The sequence below is a fragment of the Oncorhynchus mykiss genome, chromosome 20 (genome assembly GCF_013265735.2).
Source record: "Oncorhynchus mykiss isolate Arlee chromosome 20, USDA_OmykA_1.1, whole genome shotgun sequence".
NCBI classification, from domain to species: domain Eukaryota; kingdom Metazoa; phylum Chordata; class Actinopteri; order Salmoniformes; family Salmonidae; genus Oncorhynchus; species Oncorhynchus mykiss.
The window spans coordinates 43733295-43758917 of NC_048584.1; the positions used below are offsets into that span (position 1 = coordinate 43733295).

The 25623-nt window shown below is 41.0% G+C and overlaps 1 protein-coding gene across 1 annotated transcript in view; it reads right to left on the reverse strand.

Moving 5' to 3' along the window:
* LOC110492809 (netrin receptor UNC5B-b-like) overlaps window positions 1-25623 on the reverse strand; it is a 173224-nt gene that overhangs the window by 103294 nt on the left and 44307 nt on the right. The gene's annotated exons all lie outside the window — the stretch shown is intronic.

The window sequence follows — 25623 nt, forward strand, 5'->3', positions numbered from 1 at the left end:
GTTCCACTTCATGATTGTGTCCCACTTGTTGTTGATTCTTCACAAAAAAATACAGTTTTATATCTTTATGTTTGAAGCCTGAAATGTGGCAAAAGGTCGCAAAGTTCAAGGGGGCCGAATACTTTCGCAAGGCACTGTATATATATATTTTTTAATAAATTAGCAAACATTTCTAAAAACCTGTTTTTGTTATGTCATTATGATGTATTGTGTATAGATTAATGAGGGAAAAAAACAATTTAATACATTTTATAATAAGGCTGTAACGTAACAAAATATGAATGTGGAATAAGTCAAGAGGTCTGAATACCAAGGTAGATAATTAAAACAACTGAAAAAAAAATGTTTAAAAAAAACACATTTCAAATGTCATATTATGTGAAAATAGTTCAAGTACAAAATGGAAAATAAATAAGCATAAATATGGGTTGTATTTACAATGGTGTTTGTTCTTCACTGGTTGCCCTTTTCTCGTGGCAACAGGTCACACATCTTGCTGCTGTGCTGAAACACTGTGGTATTTCACCCAGTAGATATGGGAGTTTATCAAAATGGGGTTTGTAATCCAATTCTTTGTGGGTCTGTTTAATCTGAGGGAAATATGTGTCTCCAATATGGTCATACATTGGGCAGGAAGTTAGGAAGTGCAGCTCAGTTTCCACCTCATTTTGTGGGCAGTGAGCACATAGCCTGTCTTCTCTTGAGAGCCAGGTCTGCCTACGGCGGCCTTTCTCAGTAGCAAGGCTATGCTCACTGCTTTCCTTAATGTTGGGTCAGTCACAGTGGTCAGGTATTCTAGTTTGTTATGTTTTTCAGTAAATTCTTTCTAATGTGTCAAGTAATTATCTTTTTGTTTTCTCATATTTTGGTTGGGTTATAATTGTGTTGGGGCTCTGTGGGGTCTGTTTTGTGTTTGTGAACAGAGCCCCAGGACCAGCTTGCTTAGTTATAGAAGGTTTGGGAATCGCTTCCTTTTATGTGGTTGTAGAATTTAACAGCTCTTTTCTGGATTTTGATAATTAGCGTGTATCAGCCTAATTCTGTTCTGCATGCATTAATTTGGTGTTTTACTTTGTACACAGAGGATATTTTTTGCAGATTTTTCTCTGTCTCTCTCTGTCTCTCTCTGTCTCTCTCTCTCAGTCTCTCTCAGTCTCTCTCTGTATCTCTCTTACCTCACCAGTCACTAAGCCCTAAGCTGTCGTCTTTCAGACTTCTATTGGTCCAGACGTTGAGTTCTCTGTCAATAAGCAATTGTGTTTCTCCTTTCTCCCCTTGCCTTTGTCTGGCATTGATCGTTTTTCTCAAACACAGATAGGAAAAAAAGACACCTCTTAGAGCTGAAGTGGAGGTGTGTTGACATACTGACGGACGGACGGGCGGACGGACGGGCGAGGGTTGAGACGCTGTCCTCTACACTGTTGAATAACAGAGAAGGGTTGAAACGCTGTCCTCTACACTGTTGAATAACAGAGAAGAGTTGAAACGCTGTCCTCTACACTGTTGAAACGCTGTCCTCTACACTGTTGAAACGCTGTCCTCTACACTGTTGAATAACAGAGAAGGGTTGAAACGCTGTCCTCTACACTGTTGAATAACAGAGAAGGGTTGAAACGCTGTCCTCTACACTGTTGAAACGCTGTCCTCTACACTGTTGAAACGCTGTCCTATACACTGTTGAAACGCTGTCCTCTACACTGTTGAAACGCTGTCCTCTACACTGTTGAAACGCTGTCCTCTACACTGTTGAAACGCTGTCCTCTACACTGTTGAAACGCTGTCCTCTACACTGTTGAAATGCTGTCCTCTACACTGTTGAAATGCTGTCCTCTACACTGTTGAAATGCTGTCCTCTACACTGTTGAAACGCTGTCCTCTACACTGTTGAAACGCTGTCCTCTACACTGTTGAATAACAGAGAAGGGTTGAAACGCTGTCCTCTACACTGTTGAATAACAGAGAAGGGTTGAAACGCTGTCTTCTACACTGTTGAATAACAGAAGGGTTGAAAAGTGGTTTTAAACCTGTGTTTCAGAGGCCGACCCCCACACACACCTACGTCACACACAAACATCCATCAGGCTTCAGCAGCCAGCAATTTGTGTGAAATGGAGGAGTCAGATTGTTTAAAGAAAAGAACAGAGCTGTATTCCAAATTCCCTATAATGCACTTCATTTGAGCAGAAACCGTAGAGGCCATTTGGGAGGCAGCTTGTCTTCTGCTCTGTTATGTAGTGCAGCTAGTCAGTACTCTTCCATTACCAAAGATAGACAGCAGACAGAACAGAGAACGCTGGCTGATCACGGGGAATCTAGAACACGGAAAAACACGTATGACATGGGCTACAATAGTGTGAGGTAGACATGTACACAGGTAGACATGTACGCAGGTAGACATGTACGTAGGTAGACATGTACGCAGGTAGACATGTACGCAGGTAGACATGTACGTAGGTAGACATGTACGTAGGTAGACATGTACGCGGGTAGACATGTAGACAGGTAGACATGTACGCAGGTAGACATGTACGCAGGTAGACATGTAAGCAGGTAGACAGGTAGACATGTACGCAGGTAGACATGCACACAGGTAGACATGTACGCAGGTAGACATGTACGCAGGTAGACAGGTAGACATGTACGCAGGTAGACATGTACGCAGGTAGACATGTACGCAGGTAGACATGTACGCAGGTAGACATGTACGCAGGTAGACAAGTAGATATGTAGACAGGTAGACATGTACACAGGTAGATATGTAGACATGTACGCAGGTAGACATGTACACAGGTAGACATGTACACAGGTAGACATGTACACAGGTAGACATGTACGCAGGTAGACATGTACGCAGGTAGACATGTACGCAGGTAGACATGTACGCAGGTAGACATGTAGACATGTACGCAGGTAGATATGTAGACAGGTAGACATGTACACTGGTAGACATGTACACAGGTAGACATGTAGACATGTACACAGGTAGATATGTAGACAGGTAGACATGTACACAGGTAGACATGTAGACAGGTAGACATGTAGACATGTACACAGGTAGACATGTACACAGGTAGACAGGTAGACATGTACACAGGTAGACATGTAGAGAGGTAGACAGGTAGACATGTACACAGGTAGACAGGTAGACATGTACACAGGTAGTCATTTAGACATGTAGACATGTACACAGGTAGACATTTAGACAGGTAGACATGTACACAGGTAGACATGTAGACATGTACACAGGTAGATATGTAGACATGTACACAGGTAGACATGTAGACATGTACACAGGTAGACATGTACACAGGTAGATATGTAGACATGTACACATGTACACAGGTAGACATTTAGACATGTATACATGTACGCAGGTAGACATGTAGACATGTAGACTTGTAGACATGTAGACATGTACACAAGTAGACATGTACACAGGTAGACATGTACGCAGGTAAATGTACGCAGGTAGACATGTAGACATGTACACAGGTAGACATGTACACAGGTAGACATGTACACATGTAGACAGGTAGACATGTAGACAGGTAGGCATGTACACAGGTAGACAGGTAGACATGTACACAGGTAGATATGTAGACATGTACATAGGTAGACATTTAGACAGGTAGACATGTACACAGGTAGACATTTAGACAGGTAGACATGTACACAGGTAGACATGTAGATATGTACACAGGTAGATATGTAGACATGTACACAGGTAGACATGTAAACAGGTAGACATGTAGACATGTACACAGGTACACATGTACACAGGTAGATATGTAGACATGTACACAGGTAGACATGTACACAGGTAGACATTTAGACATGTATACATGTACACAGGTAGACATGTACACAGGTAGACATGTACACAGATACACATGTACGCAGGTAGACATGTAGACATGTAGACTTGTAGACAGGTAGACATGTACGCAGGTAGACATGTACGCAGGTAGACATGTACGCAGGTAGACATGTAGACATGTACACAGGTAGACATGTAGACATGTAGACAGGTAGGCATGTACACAGGTAGACATGTACACAGGTAGACATGTAGACATGTACACATGTAGACATGTACATAGCTAGACATGTACACAGGTAGACATTTAGACATGTAGACATGTACACAGGTAGACATTTAGACAGGTAGACATGTACACAGGTAGATATGTAGACATGTACACAGGTAGACATGTAGACATGTACACAGGTAGACATGAAGACATGTACACAGGTAGACATGTACGCAGGTAGACATGTAGACATGTATGCAGGTAGACATGTAGACATGTACACAGGTAGACATGTAGACATGTACACAGGTAGACATGTACACAGGTAGATATGTAGACATGTACACAGGTAGACATGTAAACATGTACACAGGTAGACATTTACACATGTATACATGTACACAGGTAGATATGTAGACATGGACACAGGTAGACATGTAGACATGTACACAGGTAGACATGTAGACAGGTAGACATGTACACAGGTAGACATGAAGACATGTACACAGGTAGACATGTACGCAGGTAGACATGTAGACAGGTAGACATGTAGACATGTATGCAGGTAGACATGTAGACGTGTACACAGGTAGACATGTAGACGTGTACACAGGTAGACATGTAGACGTGTACACAGGTAGACATGTAGACAGGTAGACATGTAGACATGTACGCAGGTAGACATGTACGCAGGTAGACATGTAGACATGTAGACATGTACGTAGGTAGACATGTACGTAGGTAGACATGTACGCAGGTAGACGTGTACACAGGTAGACATGTAGACATGTACGCAGGTAGACGTGTACGCAGGTAGACATGTAGACGTGTACACAGGTAGACATGTAGACAGGTAGACATGTAGACAGGTAGACATGTAGACATGTACGCAGGTAGACGTGTACACAGGTAGACATGTAGATGTGTACACAGGTAGACATGTAGATGTGTACACAGGTAGACGTGTACGCAGGTAGACGTGTAGACATGTACACAGGTAGACATGTACACTGGTAGACATGTACACAGGTAGACATGTAGACATGTACACAGGTAGATATGTAGACAGGTAGACATGTACACAGGTAGACATGTAGACAGGTAGACATGTAGACATGTACACAGGTAGACATGTACACAGGTAGACATGTACACAGGTAGACAGGTAGACATGTACACAGGTAGACATGTAGAGAGCTAGACAGGTAGACATGTACACAGGTAGACAGGTAGACATGTACACAGGTAGTCATTTAGACATGTAGACATGTACACAGGTAGACATTTAGACAGGTAGACATGTACACAGGTAGACATGTAGACATGTACACAGGTAGATATGTAGACATGTACACAGGTAGACATGTAGACATGTACACAGGTAGACATGTACACAGGTAGATATGTAGACATGTACACATGTACACAGGTAGACATTTAGACATGTATACATGTACGCAGGTAGACATGTAGACATTTAGACTTGTAGACATGTAGACATGTACACAAGTAGACATGTACACAGGTAGACATGTACGCAGGTAGACATGTACGCAGGTAGACATGTAGACATGTACACAGGTAGACATGTACACAGGTAGACATGTACACATGTAGACAGGTAGACATGTAGACAGGTAGGCATGTACACAGGTAGACAGGTAGACATGTACACAGGTAGATATGTAGACATGTACATAGGTAGACATTTAGACAGGTAGACATGTACACAGGTAGACATTTAGACAGGTAGACATGTACACAGGTAGACATGTAGATATGTACACAGGTAGATATGTAGACATGTACACAGGTAGACATGTAAACAGGTAGACATGTAGACATGTACACAGGTACACATGTACACAGGTAGATATGTAGACATGTACACAGGTAGACATGTACACATGTACACAGGTAGACATTTAGACATGTATACATGTACACAGGTAGACATGTACACAGGTAGACATGTACACAGGTACACATGTACGCAGGTAGACATGTAGACATGTAGACTTGTAGACAGGTAGACATGTACGCAGGTAGACATGTACGCAGGTAGACATGTACGCAGGTAGACATGTAGACATGTACACAGGTAGACATTTAGACATGTAGACATGTACACAGGTAGACATTTAGACAGGTAGACATGTACACAGGTAGATATGTAGACATGTACACAGGTAGACATGTAGACATGTACACAGGTAGACATGAAGACATGTACACAGGTAGACATGTACGCAGGTAGACATGTAGACATGTACGCAGGTAGACATGTAGACATGTAGACATGTACACAGGTAGACATGTAGACATGTACACAGGTAGACATGTACACAGGTAGATATGTAGACATGTACACAGGTAGACATGTACACATGTACACAGGTAGACATTTACACATGTATACATGTACACAGGTAGATATGTAGACATGGACACAGGTAGACATGTAGACATGTACACAGGTAGACATGTAGACAGGTAGACATGTACACAGGTAGACATGAAGACATGTACACAGGTAGACATGTACGCAGGTAGACATGTAGACAGGTAGACATGTAGACATGTATGCAGGTAGACATGTAGACGTGTACACAGGTAGACATGTAGACGTGTACACAGGTAGACATGTAGACGTGTACACAGGTAGACATGTAGACAGGTAGACATGTAGACATGTACGCAGGTAGACATGTATGCAGGTAGACATGTAGACATTTAGACATGTACGTAGGTAGACATGTACGTAGGTAGACATGTACGCAGGTAGACGTGTACACAGGTAGACATGTAGACATGTACGCAGGTAGACGTGTACGCAGGTAGACATGTAGACGTGTACACAGGTAGACATGTAGACAGGTAGACATGTAGACAGGTAGACATGTAGACAGGTAGACATGTACGCAGGTAGACATGTACGCAGGTAGACATGTAGACATGTACGCAGGTAGACGTGTACACAGGTAGACATGTAGATGTGTACACAGGTAGACATGTAGATGTGTACACAGGTAGACGTGTACGCAGGTAGACGTGTAGACATGTACACAGGTAGACATGTACACAGGTAGACATGTAGACATGTACGCAGGTAGACATGTACGCAGGTAGACGTGTACGCAGGTAGACGTGTATGCAGGTAGACATGTAGACATGTACACAGGTAGACGTGTACGCAGGTAGACATGTAGACATGTACACAGGTAGACAGGTAGACAGGTAGACATGTACACAGGTAGACATGTACGCAGGTAGACAGGTAGACATGTAGACAGGTAGACAGGTAGACAGGTAGAAATGTACGCAGGTAGACATGTAGACAGGTAGACATGTAGACATGTATGCAGGTAGACATGTAGACGTGTACACAGGTAGACATGTAGACGTGTACACAGGTAGACATGTAGACGTGTACACAGGTAGACATGTAGACAGGTAGACATGTAGACATGTACGCAGGTAGACATGTACGCAGGTAGACATGTAGACATGTAGACATGTACGTAGGTAGACATGTACGTAGGTAGACATGTACGCAGGTAGACGTGTACACAGGTAGACATGTAGACATGTACGCAGGTAGACGTGTACGCAGGTAGACATGTAGACGTGTACACAGGTAGACATGTAGACAGGTAGACATGTAGACAGGTAGACATGTACGCAGGTAGACATGTACGCAGGTAGACATGTAGACATGTACGCAGGTAGACGTGTACACAGGTAGACATGTAGATGTGTACACAGGTAGACATGTAGATGTGTACACAGGTAGACGTGTACGCAGGTAGACGTGTAGACATGTACACAGGTAGACATGTACACAGGTAGACATGTACACAGGTAGACATGTAGACATGTACGCAGGTAGACATGTACGCAGGTAGACGTGTACGCAGGTAGACGTGTATGCAGGTAGACATGTAGACATGTACACAGGTAGACGTGTACGCAGGTAGACATGTAGACATGTACACAGGTAGACAGGTAGACAGGTAGACATGTACACAGGTAGACATGTACGCAGGTAGACAGGTAGACATGTAGACAAGTAGACAGGTAGACAGGTAGAAATGTACGCAGGTAGACATGTAGACAGGTAGACATGTACGCAGGTAGACATGTAGACATGTAGACATGTACGCAGGTAGACATGTAGACAGGTAGACATGTACGCAGGTAGACAGGTAGACATGTAGACAGGTAGACATGTAGACAGGTAGACATGTAGACAGGTAGACATGTAGACAGGTAGACATGCAGACATGTACACAGGTAGACATGTACACACGTAGACATTTAGACAGGTAGACATGTACACAGGTAGACATGTAGATGTGTACACAGGTAGACATGTACGCAGGTAGACATGTAGACATGTAGACAGGTAGACATGTACACAGGTAGACATGTAGACATGTAGACAGGTAGACAGGTACACAGGTAGACATGTAGACAGGTAGACATGTAGACAGGTAGACAGGTAGACATGTAGACAGGTAGACATGTAGACAGGTAGACATGTACGCAGGTAGACATGTACGCAGGTAGACATGTAGACATGTACGCAGGTAGACATGTACGCAGGTAGACGTGTACGCAGGTAGACGTGTATGCAGGTAGACATGTACGCAGGTAGACATGTACGCAGGTAGACGTGTACGCAGGTAGACATGTACGCAGGTAGACATGTAGACATGTACACAGGTAGACATGTACACAGGTAGACAGGTAGACATGTACGCAGGTAGACAGGTAGACATGTAGACAGGTAGACAGGTAGACATGTACGCAGGTAGACATGTAGACAGGTAGACAGGTACGCAGGTAGACATGTAGACAGGTAGACATGTAGACATGTACGCAGGTAGACATGTACGCAGGTAGACATGTAGACAGGTAGACATGTACGCAGGTAGACAGGTAGACATGTAGACAGGTAGACATGTAGACAGGTAGACAGGTAGACATGTAGACAGGTAGACATGTAGACAGGTAGAAATGTACGCAGCTAGAAATGTAGACAGGTAGACATGTACGCAGGTAGACATGTAGACATGTAGACATGTACGCAGGTAGACAGGTAGACATGTACGCAGGTAGACAGGTAGACATGTAGACAGGTAGACAGGTAGACAGGTAGACAGGTAGAAATGTACGCAGGTAGACATGTAGACAGGTAGACATGTACGCAGGTAGACATGTAGACAGGTAGACATGTACGCAGGTAGACAGGTAGACATGTAGACAGGTAGACATGTAGACAGGTAGACATGTAGACAGGTAGACATGTAGACATGTAGACAGGTAGACATGTAGACAGGTAGACAGGTAGACAGGTAGACATGTAGACATGTACGCAGGTAGACATGTACGCAGGTAGACATGTAGACAGGTAGACATGTACACAGGTAGACAGGTAGACATGTAGACAGGTAGACATGTAGACAGGTAGACAGGTAGACATGTAGACAGGTAGACATGTACACAGGTAGACATGTACACAGGTAGAAATGTACGCAGGTAGACATGTAGACAGGTAGACATGTAGACATGTAGACAGGTAGACAGGTACACAGGTAGACATGTAGACAGGTAGACATGTAGACAGGTAGACAGGTAGAAATGTACGCAGGTAGAAATGTAGACAGGTAGACATGTACGCAGGTAGACATGTAGACATGTACGCAGGTAGACAGGTAGACATGTACGCAGGTAGACAGGTAGACATGTAGACAGGTAGACAGGTAGACAGGTAGACAGGTAGAAATGTATGCAGGTAGACATGTAGACAGGTAGACATGTACGCAGGTAGACATGTAGACATGTAGACATGTACGCAGGTAGACATGTAGACAGGTAGACATGTACGCAGGTAGACAGGTAGACATGTAGACAGGTAGACATGTAGACAGGTAGACATGTAGACAGGTAGACATGTAGACAGGTAGACAGGTAGACAGGTAGACATGCAGACATGTACACAGGTAGACATGTACACACGTAGACATTTAGACAGGTAGACATGTACACAGGTAGACATGTAGATGTGTACACAGGTAGACGTGTACGCAGGTAGACGTGTACACAGGTAGACATGTAGACAGGTAGACATGTAGACATGTAGACAGGTAGACAGGTAGACATGTAGACATGTAGACAGGTAGACAGGTAGACATGTAGACAGGTAGACATGTAGACAGATAGACATGTACGCAGGTAGACATGTACACAGGTAGACATGTACACAGGTAGACAGGTAGACATGTACGCAGGTAGACGTGTATGCAGGAAGACATGTACGCAGGTAGACATGTACGCAGGTAGACGTGTACGCAGGTAGACATGTACGCAGGTAGACATGTAGACATGTACACAGGTAGACATGTACACAGGTAGACATGTACGCAGGTAGACATGTAGACAGGTAGACATGTACGCAGGTAGACAGGTAGACAAGTAGACAGGTAGACATGTAGACAGGTAGACAGGTAGACATGTAGACAGGTAGACAGGTAGACATGCAGACATGTACACAGGTAGACATGTACACACGTAGACATTTAGACAGGTAGACATGTACACAGGTAGACATGTAGATGTGTACACAGGTAGACGTGTACGCAGGTAGACATGTACATAGGTAGACATGTACGCAGGTAGACATGTAGACATGTAGACAGGTAGACATGTACACAGGTAGACATGTAGACATGTAGACAGGTAGACAGGTAGACATGTAGACAGGTAGACATGTAGACAGGTAGACAGGTAGACATGTAGACAGGTAGACATGTAGACATGTACGCAGGTAGACATGTACACAGGTAGACATGTAGACATGTACGCAGGTAGACATGTACGCAGGTAGACGTGTATGCAGGAAGACATGTACGCAGGTAGACATGTACGCAGGTAGACGTGTACGCAGGTAGACATGTACGCAGGTAGACATGTAGACATGTACACAGGTAGACATGTACACAGGTAGACAGGTAGACATGTACGCAGGTAGACAGGTAGACATGTAGACAGGTAGACATGTACGCAGGTAGACATGTAGACAGGTAGACAGGTATGCAGGTAGACATGTAGACAGGTAGACATGTAGACATGTACGCAGGTAGACATGTACGCAGGTAGACATGTAGACAGGTAGACATGTACGCAGGTAGACAGGTAGACAGGTAGACATGTAGACAGGTAGAAAGGTAGACATGTAGACAGGTAGACAGGTAGACATGTAGACAGGTAGACATGTACACAGGTAGACATTTAGATATGTACACAGGTAGACATTTAGACAGGTAGACATGTACACAGGTAGAAATGTAGATATGTACACAGGTAGATATGTAGACATGTACACAGGTAGACATGTAGACATGTACACAGGTAGACATGTACACAGGTAGACATGTACACAGGTAGACATGTAGACATGTAGACAGGTAGACATGTAGACAGGTAGACAGGTAGACAGGTACACAGGTAGACATGTAGACAGGTAGACATGTAGACAGGTAGACATGTAGACAGGTAGACATGTAGACAGGTAGACATGTACGCAGGTAGACAGGTAGACATGTAGACAGGTAGACATGTAGACAGGTAGACATGTAGACAGGTAGACATGTAGGTAGACATGTAGACAGGTAGACAGGTAGACAGGTAGACATGTAGACATGTACGCAGGTAGACATGTACGCAGGTAGACATGTAGACAGGTAGACATGTACACAGGTAGACAGGTAGACATGTAGACAGGTAGACATGTAGACAGGTAGACAGGTAGACATGTAGACAGGTAGACATGTACACAGGTAGACATGTACACAGGTAGAAATGTACGCAGGTAGAAATGTACGCAGGTAGACATGTAGACATGTAGACAGGTAGACATGTAGACATGTAGACAGGTAGACAGGTAGACATGTAGACAGGTAGACAGGTAGACAGGTAGACATGTAGACATGTACGCAGGTAGACATGTAGACAGGTAGACATGTACACAGGTAGACAGGTAGACATGTAGACAGGTAGACATGTAGACAGGTAGACAGGTAGACATGTAGACATGTACACAGGTAGACATGTACACAGGTAGAAATGTACGCAGGTAGACATGTAGACATGTAGACAGGTAGACATGTAGACATGTAGACAGGTAGACAGGTACACAGGTAGACATGTAGACAGGTAGACATGTAGACAGGTAGACAGGTAGACATGTACGCAGGTAGAAATGTAGACAGGTAGACATGTACGCAGGTAGACATGTAGACATGTACGCAGGTAGACAGGTAGACATGTACGCAGGTAGACAGGTAGACATGTAGACAGGTAGACAGGTAGACAGGTAGAAATGTATGCAGGTAGACATGTAGACAGGTAGACATGTACGCAGGTAGACATGTAGACATGTAGACATGTACGCAGGTAGACAGGTAGACATGTAGACAGGTAGACAGGTAGACAGGTAGACAGGTAGAAATGTATGCAGGTAGACATGTAGACAGGTAGACATGTAGACAGGTAGACAGGTAGACATGTAGACAGGTAGACATGTAGACAGATAGACATGTACGCAGGTAGACATGTACACAGGTAGACATGTACACAGGTAGACAGGTAGACATGTACGCAGGTAGACGTGTATGCAGGAAGACATGTAGACAGGTAGACATGTAGACAGGTAGACATGTAGACAGGTAGACAGGTAGACATGTAGACAGGTAGACAGGTAGACATGCAGACATGTACACAGGTAGACATGTACACACGTAGACATTTAGACAGGTAGACATGTACACAGGTAGACATGTAGATGTGTACACAGGTAGACGTGTACGCAGGTAGACATGTACACAGGTAGACATGTACGCAGGTAGACATGTAGACATGTAGACAGGTAGACATGTACACAGGTAGACATGTAGACATGTAGACAGGTAGACAGGTAGACATGTAGACAGGTAGACATGTAGACAGGTAGACAGGTAGACATGTAGACAGGTAGACATGTACGCAGGTAGACATGTACACAGGTAGACATGTAGACATGTACGCAGGTAGACATGTACGCAGGTAGACGTGTACGCAGGTAGACATGTACGCAGGTAGACATGTAGACATGTACACAGGTAGACATGTACACAGGTAGACAGGTAGACATGTACGCAGGTAGACAGGTAGACATGTAGACAGGTAGACATGTACGCAGGTAGACATGTAGACAGGTAGACAGGTATGCAGGTAGACATGTAGACAGGTAGACATGTAGACATGTACGCAGGTAGACATGTACGCAGGTAGACATGTAGACAGGTAGACATGTACGCAGGTAGACAGGTAGACAGGTAGACATGTAGACAGGTAGAAAGGTAGACATGTAGACAGGTAGACAGGTAGACATGTAGACAGGTAGACAGGTAGACATGTAGACAGGTAGACATGTACACAGGTAGACATTTAGACATGTACACAGGTAGACATTTAGACAGGTAGACATGTACACAGGTAGAAATGTAGATATGTACACAGGTAGATATGTAGACATGTACACAGGTAGACATGTAGACATGTACACAGGTAGACATGTACACAGGTAGACATGTACACAGGTAGACATGTAGACAGGTAGACATGTAGACAGGTAGACAGGTACACAGGTAGACATGTAGACAGGTAGACATGTAGACAGGTAGACATGTAGACAGGTAGACATGGAGACATGTAGACAGGTAGGCATGTACGCAGGTAGACATGTACGCAGGTAGACATGTAGACAGGTAGACATGTACGCAGGTAGACATGTAGACAGGTAGACATGTAGACAGGTAGACATGTAGACAGGTAGACATGTAGACAGGTAGACAGGTAGACAGGTAGACATGTAGACATGTACACAGGTAGACATGTACACAGGTAGACATGTACACAGGTAGACATGTACGCAGGTAGACATGCACGCAGGTAGACATGCACGCAGGTAGACATGTACGCAGGTAGACATGCACGCAGGTAGACATGTAGACATGTACGTAGGCAGATACATACGTGTCACTGGCAGGCACACAGAACCCCCCTTTCACAACCAGCCAGGCAGACACCCAGATAGACAGGCAGCCAGATAGAAAGCCAGACAGACAGAATGCCCGACAGCCAACCAGACAGGCAGCCAGACAGGCAGCCAGACAGACAGAAAGACAGGCAGCCAGCCAACCAGGCAGCCAGCCAGCCAGAACGCCAGACAGCCAGACAGGCAGCCAGCCAACCAGACAGGCAGCCAGACAGACAGAAAGACAGGCAGCCAGCCAACCAGGCAGCCAGCCAGCCAGAACGCCAGACAGCCAGACAGGCAGCCAGCCAACCAGACAGGCAGCCAGACAAAGACAGCCAGACAACCAGACAGACAGAAAGCCTGACAGCCAACTAGCCAGAACGCCAGACAGACAGAAAGCCAGACAAACAGAAAGCCAACCAGACAGGCAGCCAGACAACCAGACAGGCAGCCAGCCAACCAGACAGGCAGCCAGACAGCCACTTAGACAGCCAGCCAGCCAGCCAAACAGAAAGCCAGCCAGACAGACCCAAAGCCAGACAGACAGACAGCTAGCCAGGCAGACAGACAACCAGACAGACAGCCAGCCAACCAACCAGACAGACAGAACGCCAGACAGGCAGCCAGCCAACCAGACAGGCAGCCAGACAGCCATGCAGACAGCCAGCCAGACAAACAGAAAGCCAGCCAGACAGACCCAAAGCCAGGCAGACAGACAGCTAGCCAGACAGGCAGAAAGCCAGGCAGCCAACTAGACAGGCAGCCAGACAGACAGGCAGCCAGACAAACAGAAAGCCAGACAAACAGAAAGCCAGACAGACAGAAAGCCAGACAGAGAAAGCCAGACAGCCAACCAGACAGACAGACAGAAAGCCTGACAGCCAACCAGGCAGGCACCCAGGCAGACAGGCAGCCAGACCGACCGACAGACAGAAAGCCGGCCAGACAGACAGACCAAAAGCCAGCCAGACAGAAAGCCAGAGAGAAAGCCAGCTAGACAGCCAACCAGACAGGCAGCCAGACAGCAGAGAGATTCACATAGTCACTCACTCTGCCGTCTTCCTCCCTCTCTGTGTGATGGTACGAGTTTTAAAATGACCTGTGTGGAACAGGGATGTGTGTCTGTGTCTTCTGTGGAATGTCATTTGGAGTTGACTGGAGCCGTTCTGAGTGCTTTGAGTCCAGCTCAGCAGTAGGCGGAAGGAAGAGAGAGATACACACACAGAGACAGAGCCAGAGAGAGACAGAGAGACAGAGAGACAGAGAGAGAGAGAGAGAGAGAGAGAGAGACAGAGAGAGAGAGAGAGCGAGAGAGAGAGAGACAGCGAGAGAGAGAGGGACAGCGAGAGAGAGAGAGAGAGAGAGAGAGAGAGAGAGAGAGAGAGAGAGAGAGAGAGAGAGGGAGAGGGACAGCGAGAGAGAGAGAGAGAGAGAGAGAGAGAGAGAGAGAGAGAGAGAGAGACAGACAGACAGACAGAGAGAGACAGCGAGAGAGAGAGGGACAGCGAGAGAGAGAGGGAGGGAGCCAGCCAAGATGGGATCCCTGGTAGGGAGCCAGCCAAGATGGGATCCCTGGTAGGGAGCCAGCCCAGATGGGATTCCTGGTAGGGAGCCAGCCAAGATGGGATCCCTGGTAGGGAGCCAGCCAAGATGGGATTCTTGGTAGGGAGCCAGCCCAGCCAGCCCAGCCCTACAGAGCTGCAAGCAAGCTGGTCGTCTGAACACCAAGTGACCATGATGTGCCTGGGCCTACAGAGCTGCACGCTGGTCGTCTGAACACCAAGTGACCATGATGGGCCTGGGCCTACAGAGCTGCACGCTGGTCGTCTGAGCACCAAGTGACCATGATGGGCCTGGGCCTACAGAGCTGCACGCTGGTCGTCTGAACACCAAGTGACCATGATGGGCCTGGGCCTACAGAGCTGCACGCTGGTCGTCTGAACACCAAGTGACCATGATGGGCCTGGGCCTACAGAGCTGCACGCTGGTCGTCTGAGCACCAAGTGACCATGATGGGCCTGGGCCTACAGAGCTGCACGCTGGTCGTCTGAACACCAAGTGACCATGATGGGCCTGGGCCTACAGAGCTGCACGCTGGTCGTCTGAACACCAAGTGACCATGATGGGCCTGGGCCTACAGAGCTGCACGCTGGTCGTCTGAACACCAAGTGACCATGATTTGACTTGAAACAATACCTTGAAACAATGACTTGAAACAATGACTTGAAACAATGACTTGAAACAATACCTTGAAACAATGACTTGAAACAATAACTTGAAACAATACCTTGAAACAATGACTTGAAACAATACTTTGAAACAATGACTTGAAACAATACCTTGAAACAATGACTTGAAACAATGACTTGAAACAATGACTTGAAACAATACCTTGAAACAATGACTTGAAACAATACCTTGAAACAATGACTTGAAACAATACCTTGAAACAATGACTTGAAACAATACCTTGAAACAATGACTTGAAACAATGACTTGAAACAATGACTTGAAACAATACCTTGAAACAATGACTTGAAACAATACCTTGAAACAATACCTTGAAACAATGACTTGAAACAATACCTTGAAACAATACCTTGAAACAATACCTTGAAACAATGACTTGAAACAATTACAGCTAACAGTTGGAATAAAAAGAATGCTACAAATGCTGACAATGTTCCGCCGTTCATTAATAGGAATAAAGTGATGCACAGTTTTGGAATACATAAACGATCAGGGCATGTTGTTAGACATGTGGATGATGTTAGACATTGTGTCTATTTGTTAGAAATAATCCTCTCAGATTTACAAGAGCTGCACACATTTTGAATATGTTGTCAATATTAGGGACTCAAAACTAAGAGAGCACAGTTTGTGAGCGAATCTTGTACACCTTAAAAAAAACACCTTATTGATCGTTCCACATGGATACGGACATTAGCAATGTGTCGTGTGCCAGTGACCTTCTCATTGGTCAACTAAGACGAAGGGTGCATTCCGTTCCTCTAGCAAGTTCCTAATTGTGAAGCCATGGTCACCCCATCTACAGCACGCAAACGGTGGAGAAACCTTGAGTTCTGTGTTATGAACCTATCGCTACATTCCCCCCCCCCCCGTTAGCCTCTGAACTGAACACAACCATTCCTGATGGAGCAGATGCAACCTATCGCAGATGCAACTAGATATTTTACAGTATTACTGGCATAGTAGTGACTGTAAGATTCAGTTCTTTCGTCCAGATTTATTTTTTTTTGCTGCAAAACACTTTCTGTGCAGTCAGAAAGTTGTATTTGACATTTTTCTTCCCTGTGGCATTAGTAGCCTTCATCATCTCACGAGGATGTGGAAGGAGATCCTTGGTAGGGAGCGCAGCCAAGATGGGATCCTTGGTGTGCTCGGCAACCACATCGATCCAGAATATCTATGTTTTACCTACATGACCCGGGTGGGACTTTTGAAGCATCTTGCTAAATCAGCTATAACAACGTTTGGTCTAAGGTTCATTCAGTGTCAACAGACTTTGGTCTACAGCCCGACATTGTTGATGATGTGGGGGGGGGGCAAGACACAACGAGTGTTGAATTCTAATAGTGGAATCCCTGTGTACAGCAGACAGTCTGCGTCATTGTTCAATGTAACGTCTGCAACAGACAGTGACCTCTCAGGGGCTGGTGAGGTCGCCATGCCTCATGTGATGATAGGTCCTAGGGAGTAGGTGTGGTCCTCCATTGCTGGGTCTTAACCACTGTGTTTAGGTATCAAGGAAAGGTCTTTGAAATAGGACCTGGCTCCTCAGAAACCTCCACCACACCAGGCTCATCTGCAGGTGATGATTAGTAAAATATGAATACAGATGATTAGTTGAATATGAATACAGATGATTAGTTGAATATGAATACAGATGATTAGTTGAATATGAATATAGATGATTAGTTGAATATGAATACAGATGATTAGTTGAATATGAATACAGATGATTAGTTGAATATGAATATAGATGATTAGTTGAATATTAATACAGATGATTAGTTGAATATTAATACAGATGATTAGTTGAATATTAATATAGATGATTAGTAAAATATGAATACAGATGATTAGTTGAATATTAATATAGATGATTAGTTGAATATGAATACAGATGATTAGTTGAATATTAATATAGATGATTAGTAAAATATGAATACAGATGATTAGTTGAATATTAATATAGATGATTAGTTGAATATGAATATAGATGATTAGTTGAATAGGAATATAGATGATTAGTTGAATATGAATACAGATGATTAGTTGAATATGAATACAGATGATTTGTTGAATGTGAATACAGATGATTAGTTGAATGTGAATACAGATGATTAGTTGAATATGAGTAAAATATGAATACAGATGATTAGTTGAATATGAGTAAAATATGAATATAGATGATTAGTTGAATATGAATACAGATGATTAGTTGAATATGAGTAAAATATGAATACAGATGATTAGTTGAATATGAGTAAAATATGAATATAGATGATTAGTTGAATATGAATACAGATGATTAGTTGAATATGAGTAAAATATGAATATAGATGATTAGTTGAATATGAATACAGATGATTAGTTGAATATGAGTAAAATATGAATACAGATGATTAGTTGAATATGAATACAGATGATTAGTTGAATATGAATACAGATGATTAGTTGAATATTAATACAGATGATTAGTTGAATATGAATATAGATTATTAGTTAAATATGAGTAAAATATGAATACAGATCATTAGTTAAATATGAGTAAAATATGAATATAGATGATTAGTTGAATATGAATATAGATGATTAGTTGAATATTAATACAGATGATTAGTTGAATATGAATACAGATGATTAGTTGAATATTAATACAGATGATTAGTTGAATATTAATACAGATGATTTGTTGAATATTAATACAGATGATTAGTTGAATATGAATATAGATGATTAGTTGAATATGAATACAGATGATTAGTTGAATATTAATACAGATGATTAGTTGAATATTAATACAGATGATTAGTTGAATATGAATACAGATGATTAGTTGAATATGAGTAAAATATGAATATAGATGATTAGTTGAATATGAATACAGATGATTAGTTGAATATGAGTAAAATATGAATACAGATGATTAGTTGAATATGAATACAGATGATTAGTTGAATATGAATACAGATGATTAGTTGAATATTAATACAGGTGATTAGTTGAATATGAATATAGATTATTAGTTAAATATGAGTAAAATATGAATACAGATCATTAGTTAAATATGAGTAAAATATGAATATAGATGATTAGTTGAATATGAATATAGATGATTAGTTGAATATTAATACAGATGATTAGTTGAATATGAATACAGATGATTAGTTGAATATTAATGCAGATGATTAGTTGAATATGAATACAGATGATTAGTTGAATATGAATACAGATGATTCGCTGAATATGAATACAGATGATTAGTTGAATATGAATACAGATGATTAGTTGAATATTAATATAGATGATTTGTTGAATATGAATACAGATGATTAGTTGAATATTAATACAGATGATTAGTTGAATATGAATACAGATGATTAGTTGAATATTAATATAGATGATTTGTTGAATATGAATACAGATGATTAGTTGAATATTAATACAGATGATTAGTTGAATATTAATACAGATGATTAGTTGAATATGAATATAGATGATTAGTTGAATATTAATATAGATGATTTGTTGAATATGAATACAGATGATTAGTTGAATATTAATACAGATGATTAGTTGAATATTAATACAGATGATTAGTTGAATATGAATACAGATGATTAGTTGAATATGAATACAGATGATTAGTTGAATACAGATGATTAGTTGGATATTAATACAGATGATTAGTTGAATATGAATACAGATGATTAGTTGAATATTAATACAGATGATTAGTTGAATATTAATACAGATGATTAGTTGAATATGAATACAGATGATTAGTTGAATATGAGTAAAATATGAATATAGATGATTAGTTGAATATGAATACAGATGATTAGTTGAATATGAGTAAAATATGAATACAGATGATTAGTTGAATATGAATACAGATGATTAGTTGAATATGAATACAGATGATTAGTTGAATATTAATACAGATGATTAGTTGAATATGAATATAGATTATTAGTTAAATATGAGTAAAATATGAATACAGATCATTAGTTAAATATGAGTAAAATATGAATATAGATGATTAGTTGAATATGAATATAGATGATTAGTTGAATATTAATACAGATGATTAGTTGAATATGAATACAGATGATTAGTTGAATATTAATACAGATGATTAGTTGAATATTAATACAGATTATTTGTTGAATATTAATACAGATGATTAGTTGAATATGAATATAGATGATTAGTTGAATATGAATACAGATGATTAGTTCAATATTAATACAGATGATTAGTTGAATATTAATACAGATGATTAGTTGAATATTAATACAGATGATTAGTTGAATATTAATATAGATGATTAGTTGAATATGAATACAGATGATTAGTTGAATATTAATACAGATGATTAGTTGAATATTAATACAGATGATTTGTTGAATATTAATACAGATGATTAGTTGAATATGAATATAGATGATTAGTTGAATATGAATACAGATGATTAGTTAAATATTAATACAGATGATTAGTTGAATATTAATACAGATGATTAGTTGAATATTAATACAGATGATTAGTTGAATATTAATACAGATGATTAGTTGAATATGAATACAGATGATTAGTTGAATATTAATACAGATGATTAGTTGAATATTAATACAGATGATTAGTTGAATATGAATACAAATGATTAGTTAAATATGAGTAAAATACGAATATAGATGATTTGCTGAATATGAATACAGATGATTAGTTGAATATTAATACAGATGATTAGTTGAATATTAATACAGATGATTAGTTGAATATGAATACAGATGATTAGTTGAATATTAATACAGATGATTAGTTGAATATTAATACAGATGATTTGTTGAATATGAATACAGATGATTAGTTGAATATTAATACAGATGATTAGTTGAATATGAATATAGATGATTAGTTGAATATGAATACAGATGATTAGTTAAATATTAATACAGATGATTAGTTGAATATGAATACAGATGATTAGTTGAATATGAATACAGATGATTCGCTGAATATGAATACAGATGATTAGTTGAATATGAATACAGATGATTAGTTGAATATTAATATAGATGATTTGTTGAATATGAATACAGATGATTAGTTGAATATTAATACAGATGATTAGTTGAATATGAATACAGATGATTAGTTGAATATTAATATAGATGATTTGTTGAATATGAATACAGATGATTAGTTGAATATTAATACAGATGATTAGTTGAATATTAATACAGATGATTAGTTGAATATTAATACAGATGATTAGTTGAATATGAATATAGATGATTAGTTGAATATTAATATAGATGATTTGTTGAATATGAATACAGATGATTAGTTGAATATTAATACAGATGATTAGTTGAATATTAATACAGATGATTAGTTGAATATGAATACAGATGATTAGTTGAATATGAATACAGATGATTAGTTGAATACAGATGATTAATTGAATATTAATACAGATGATTAGTTGAATATGAATACAGATGATTAGTTGAATATTAATACAGATGATTAGTTGAATATTAATACAGATGATTAGTTGAATATGAATACAGATGATTAGTTGAATATGAATACAGATGATTAGTTGAATATGAATACAGATGATTAGTTGAATATTAATACAGATGATTAGTTGAATATGAATACAGATGATTAGTTGAATATTAATACAGATGATTAGTTGAATATGAATACAGATGATTAGTTGAATATGAATACAGATGATTAGTTGAATATTAATACAGATGATTAGTTGAATATGAATACAGATGATTAGTTGAATATGAATATAGATTATTAATTCATGAGATTATTTGGTAAGGATCTGGAAAAGCTAATACACAAATTAAGGATACCTTTAAAAACATTTTAAACTCCCAGTGCCTTACTTTTAGCGTTCATCAGACTATTCTCTACTGCAAATAAGCACTCTAAACCTAGTGGGATACATAGACTAGGTTAAATATTTTCAAAATGAATATTCTGTATCTATTAGCTCGAACAGGGATTGAAATGAACCCCTGACAAATACAGAGTAAATGTTGGCTGTGGCAGGTAAACATTTCAGGTCACCTGCCACCAGGACAGATAGGTTATTATTCTATTAATATTATAAATGAAGATTACACATTGTGTATCATATTTCTAATGTCAGGTAGCCTACCACTGATTCAGTGTTTACAATTATAAAGCGTTCAACATAGATTTCATAAATGGCAGATAACAACAAAAAAAAGTGTCCGGTAGAAATGAAAGAGATTAATTTCAGACCCTGACTAGAAGCTATCGTAGTCAGATTCTAGTAACAAAAAACTGAAGACAAACACGCGATACCAAAACTAGTCGACAGACCTGTTCTTGTGACATGTCTGTCAACCCTCCCGCTGAGGCGACGTCTCTTCTCTGGTGGCCTCTCACCACCCAGAAAGAGCGCTGGGTATGGGCTATCCTGCGTTGGCGTCTTATCAACAACGTGAAACGAGCAAACATACAACTTTTTGTTTTTTTAAGTTTAAGGTTCCAATTTCTTTTCGCATCGTCGTCATTTGGGAGGCGATGTAAACTGTACCATCTCTAACAGGAACATTCTGTTTTAGTTTTATAGTCGAAGCACTCCAATTTAAGCCAATCATTAAGTTTTGTCTGGTTGTATGTACAACCCCGAACTCCGTAACACTTCAACATCTAGCGAGTGAATGTCTTATTATTGCTTATCCTAGTTGGCTAGCTTCTTAAGCCAAAAATACCACCGGTCAATCAGTACTTCGCTACTTCCGCCGGAAGTGCCACCCGTAATCATTAGCCCAGGAAACACTGTGTCGTTAGCTTAGCTGGATCGTTTACCAGTTGCTAAGCAGTTGCTAGGGACTCTCCTAAAAGAAGCTAACTAGCTAACAACAACAGAAAAATTAGCTAGTTAAACAGCACAACAGAAAAGAGAAAAGAAGGACAGAAAACAAAAGACAAAGTCTCTAAAGACACTAGAGACAATAATACAAAGAAACAACACTGTTTTGGAAAAGGTAGGCTTCAATTACGACATTGTGGCCAACATCACCAGCGTTGCTATGGACACTGTTTACCCACCACACATCCAGACAGAGAAAGCTAAGAAGAGTTTAAAAGGTTTGATGATGGGACAGAACCATTAATGCCTGTTTGCAGATCTTACCAGTTGCAAAACAAGAGCAAATTTAATATGTAATACCAAACAAAAGCACATTTGGAAAAGGGTGATTTGCAACCATTTCCCTTTCTCAAAAAAAAGAGAGCCATACAAAAAAATATAGTAACTGCAGTCGACTGTGGTATTTTGTGGTATTATTTAACCAGGTAGGCCAGTTGAGAACAAGTTCTTATTTACAACTGTGACCTGGCCAAGATAAAGCAAAGCAGTGCGACACAAACAACAACACAGAGTTACACATGGACTAAACAAATATACAGTCAATAACACAATAGAAAAATCTATGTACAGTGTGTACAAATTTAGAAGAGTAGGGAGGTAAGGCAATAAATAGGTCATAGAGGTGAAATAATTAAAATTTAGCATTAAAGAGTGATAGATGTGCAGATGATGATGTGCAAGTAGAGATAGTGGGGTCCAAAAGAGAAAGAAGATACGTAACAATAGGGGATGAGGTAGTTGGGTGTGTTGGGTGTGCTATTTACAGATTGGCTGTTTACAGGTACAGTGATCGGTAAGCTGCTCTGACAGCTGATGCTTAAAGTTAGAGAGGGAGATACAAGTCTCCAGCTTCAGTGATTTTTGCGGTTCGTTCCAATCAATGTCAGGAAGGAGGAAAGGAAAGGCGGCCAAAGGAGGAGTTGGCTTTGGGGGTGACCTGTGAGATATACCTGCTGGAACGCGTGCTACGGGTGGGTGCTGCTATGGTGACCAGTGAGCTAAGGCGGAGCTTTACCTAGCAAAGACTTGTAGATGACCTGGAGCCAGTGGGTTTGGCAATGACTATGTAGTGAGGGCCAGCCAACGAGAGCATACAGGTCACAGTGGTGGGTAGTATATGGGGCTTTGGTGACGAAACGGAAGGCACTGTGATAGACTACATCCAGTTTAATGAGTAGAGTGTTGGAGGCTATTTTGGAGGCTTTGTTGCAAAATAGGTTAGCTGATTCTAGATTTCATTTTGGATTGGAGGTGCTAGATGTGAGTCTGGAAGGAGAGTTTACAGTCTAACCAGACACCTAGGTATTTGTAGTTGTCCACATATTCTAGGTCAGAACCGTCCAGAGTAGTGATGCTAGTCGGGCGGGAGGGTGCGTCCAGCGATCGGTTGAAGAGCATGCACTTAGTTTTACTAGCATTTAAGAGCAGTTGGAGGCCACGGAAGTAGTGTTGTATAGCATTGAAGCTTGTTTGGCGGTTTGTTAGCACAGTGTCCAAAGAAGGGCCAGAAGTATACAGAATGGTGTCGTCTGCGTAGAGGTGGATCAGAGACTCACCAGCAACAAGAGCGACATCATTGATATATACAGAGAAGAGAGTCGGCCCGAGATTTGAACCCTGTGGCACCCCCATAGAGACTGCCAGAGGTCTGAACAACAGGCCCTCAGGTTTGACACACTGAACTCTGTCTGTAGTAGTGAACCAGTAGTAGTAGTGAACCAGGCGAGGCAATCATTTGAGAAGCCAAGGCTATTGAGTCTGTTGATAAGAATGACTGCAGTTGAACTGCACTCTAACTAGTCGTATTACTCAGAGAGAACAAGCTTCAACAGGAGGACGCTGTCCAGGATGCTGTCCAGAAACTAAAAGAAGAGATGAAACAGTTCAGGGAGGAAAGCAGATCATCTATTGCTAAATTGGAAAGCAGTTTGGACAAACTGAGTCAGACAAATGATGACCTCAGAGACCATCTGAGCACAACAAGAGAGGAGCAGAGAGAGAGGTACAGAGCCTTCGGAAAGCATTCAGACCCCCTCTACTTTTTTCATATTTTTTTACATTACAGCCTTATTCTAAAATTGATCAAATTAGTTTTTTCCCCTCTTCAATCTACATACAATACCCCATAATGACAAAGCAAAAACAGGTTTTCAGTCATATTCTTTTAAAAATAAGAAAAATCACATAAGTATTCAGACCCTTTACTCAGTACTTTGTTGAAGCACCTTTGGCAGCGATTACGGCATTGAGTCTTCTTGGGTAAGATGCTACAAGTTTGGCACACCTGTATTTGGGGAGTTTCTCCCATTCTTCTCTGCAGATCATCTCAA